Source organism: Ailuropoda melanoleuca, chromosome 4 (assembly GCF_002007445.2).
Source record: "Ailuropoda melanoleuca isolate Jingjing chromosome 4, ASM200744v2, whole genome shotgun sequence".
Taxonomy (NCBI): domain Eukaryota; kingdom Metazoa; phylum Chordata; class Mammalia; order Carnivora; family Ursidae; genus Ailuropoda; species Ailuropoda melanoleuca.
The window spans coordinates 16383816-16387183 of NC_048221.1; positions in this window are offsets into that span (position 1 = coordinate 16383816).

A 3368-nucleotide genomic window follows, 5' to 3' on the forward strand; every position below is an offset into this window, starting at 1 on the left:
CATCCTTTCTGCTGTCTCACTCCCACTGGCCCGTCCCCCACCCATCTCCTCAGCATTTGAGGCCCCCTCACAGGGCCTCTCGGCCTCTTGGTCTTCGATTCCTCTCACACCAATTGCCTTTTATATCACTGACCCTGGTTATGGGCTGAATTTTGTCTCCCCCAAATTCATATGTTCAAGTACTCCGTACCCAGTAGCTCAGAATGTAACTGTATTTGGACAAAGAGGTAATTAAGTAACGTGAGGTCATGAGGGTGGACCCTAGTCCAGTATGACTGGTGTCCTAGGAGATTAGGACAGACACACACAGAGAGAAGACCAGGTAGGGAGACACAGATAGGGGACATCCATCTCCAAACCAGAGTGAGGCCTCAGAGGAAACCCACCCTGCTACCTTCATCTCAGCCTTGTGGCCTCTGGAATTGTGAGAAAATTAATTCCTGTTGTTAAACCCAGTCTGTGATACTTTGTTGTGGCAGTGCTAGGGAATTAATACACCTGTCGCTCACAGGGGATGTATCTGTAATTGTAGTGCAACCCCAGAAGCGCCATGTGGGGCCAAGGGGGTCCCATTCTATACAGGAGTGAAGCTAGGGGAAGGAGAGACAGTAGGGCCAAAGGTGTTGTTCTAGGAAACTGATTATGTAGGGACTCCTCTGCCGGCTCCTTTGAATCTTGGCAGCTAGTCACAGCTCCGTTTTGCAGCTGCGGTTCCATCCACCTGGAATGCCTGCCTCTATAGGTCCTCCCTGTCTTAGGAGGTTTCCTGCTCCTGACCTGTCCCTTTCTGACTGTTCCCACACATACTGACCTACAGCTGCTTAATCCGGACCCCTTGCTGGTCTCATGCTTGGGGCCTGAGCTGTATCCCGTGACCAAACTGCTTCCCCAGCTGCCTGCTTCCCTAGTCCCATGTCCTGAAGCTTGTGTCTTTCCTTGCTCAGAGATGCTATGCTATAGTCTCCCACACCCCTGGCCTGTTCTGGTTCCAGCTGCTGTATCCAGGTCTAATGATTCCCTTATGGCTGGCCACTACCTCACCATAAGAGACCCCCAAGATGGGCTGTTTTATGCTCCTGCATGTCATTACTATAATTGTGTTGGGGCAACTTTCTCCCCTTCCTTGTAGTTGGGATTTTTCAGGGCATGGGCCTTATCCTCAACGCCTCCACCTATGGCCAGGCGACCCCAAGATGGTCCTCCAGAAACAGGCTCTTTTAAGATATTGGTAAATTATTCTCTTCCCTTAAAAAAAAAACCTGCAAGATCTTGCATTTTCTTTAAAAATACATTTTTATTATAGTAAACTCTACCTAACATAAAGGTTACTATTTTAACCATACAAGTTGGCACGAAGTGCATTCACATTGTTTTACAACTATCACCGCCATCCATCTCTAGAACTATTTCATCACCCCATACTGAAACTCTCTATCCATTAAACACTAACTTTAAATCTTAAAAAAAAAAAAGATTTTATTTATTTGAGAGAGAGTGCAAGTGCAAGAGAGAGAGAGCACAAGTAGTGGTGAGGAGAAGCAGCAGGGGGAGAGGGAAAAGCAGGCTCCCTGTGGAGCAAGGACCTGAGGTGGGGCTAGATCCCAGGTCCCCGGGATCATGACCTGAGCTGAAGGCAGATTTTTTTAAGATTTTTTTTTTTAATTTATTTGACAGAAAGAGAGAAAGAGAGTGTGCACAAGCAGGGGAGAAGGAGAAGCAGACTCCCCACTGAGCAGGGAGCCCAAGGCAGGGCTCAATTCCAGGACCCTGGGATCATGACCTGAGCCAAGGCAGTTGCTTAACCAACTGAGCCACCCAGGCGTCCCACGAAGGCAGATGCTTAACAGACTGAGCCACCCAGGTGCCCCAATATTTGTCCTTTTTGTTTCGTTTTATTTCACTCAGCATAATGCCTTCAAGTTCACTGATGTCCTAGCAGGTATTAGAATTCCCTTCCTTTTTACAGCTGAATAATAGCCCATGGTATGTATTTGCCACATTTTGTTTATCCACTCATCCATTGATGGACATTTGGTTTGTTTCCACCTTTTGGCTATTGTGAATAATGCTGTTAGGGACACTGATGTGCTTGCTTTTTCTTTTGCTCTAACTCCAGTTGGCGTGAAGGTAGGCCCTTAACTGAGTCTTGCAAGGTTTGGGGTCAAACTGGGCCCTGTGTGGTGGGTGAATCCTCTCTTGTGAGCCCAGATACCACATCCCATGCTCTCCTTTACATCTCCTCTCGAATAGCTCAAAGCCATCTATGTCCTCTTGAATGGCTCAAAGCTTAACACAAGACAACCTTAAATTCTGCTCTTCCCATTTTTCCATGTCAGTAAACAGCCCTGCAGCCACCCAACTGTACCAGCTGGAAACCTGGAGATCATCTTTGACATTCTCATTCCCCCCACGCTGTGACACTTTTTTCTCCAAAACGTTTCTCAAATCTGCCCACGTTTTACCTCCCTCTGCCCCAACCCAGCATCACCTATGTTCCGAAAAACTACAAAAAGATTCTCACTGGCTTCCCAGCTTCCACTTTTGCCCTCACGATCTCCAAACCATTCTCCGTCTTATTTCTAAAGACAGGTAATACATACATGATTTAAAAATTCCAGCTCTACCGGTTACCCCTCTAGAGGCAACTTCTCTGTTTTGTGGTCCCCTTCCAGTCTGGGCATCCCAGGTACTCACGTGGCCATACATATTCACTCCTGCCCGTCTACCCACATGGCTCTGGGCTTTACGCTCCACCAAGGCATTCTTTTCCCATCCGAAGTGGACAGACACCTCAGTCTCTCAGGCAGTCCGCGGCTTTTCAGGCTGGACCAAGTGTACCAGTCTCTAACTAGTCATTTATTTGTCCCAAAGCTCTGCAACTTGGGATAAAACCCTTTGCTCTCTTCTTAGCCGCATCTCCCACCTGGCCAAGGGGTCCCTCCCTCAGGGCTCAGTTTCTAAGTCACCTCTTTGGGGCGGCCCACCCGTCACGTTATCTCTATCGCAGCACCTGCCCCTGTCCTCTATGTCCCTCGGCTCTACTTGGGGCTACAAGCTTATGGCTGAGCTGTCTAACACCCTCCCCGCCCCGAGACAGAAGCGCCGAGCCCGAAGCCAGGCCCGCAGGTCCGCCTGGCCACAGAGTGAAGAAACCAGCTCGTGGGGGCTTCGCAGCTAAGCGAAGGAAGACTATCACTCCCAGAAACCCTTTCGCGGGGGGCTGGAAATTCGCTCTCCACGCCCTTTCTGCGGAGGAGACTGAGCATGCGCAACGGCAGCTGCGCTTAGCCCGAAAGGCTGCGCGGGCGGGGACTGCATCTCCCAGCAGGCCCTGCGTGCAATTTTCATCCCCGCGTGACGAGTGACTT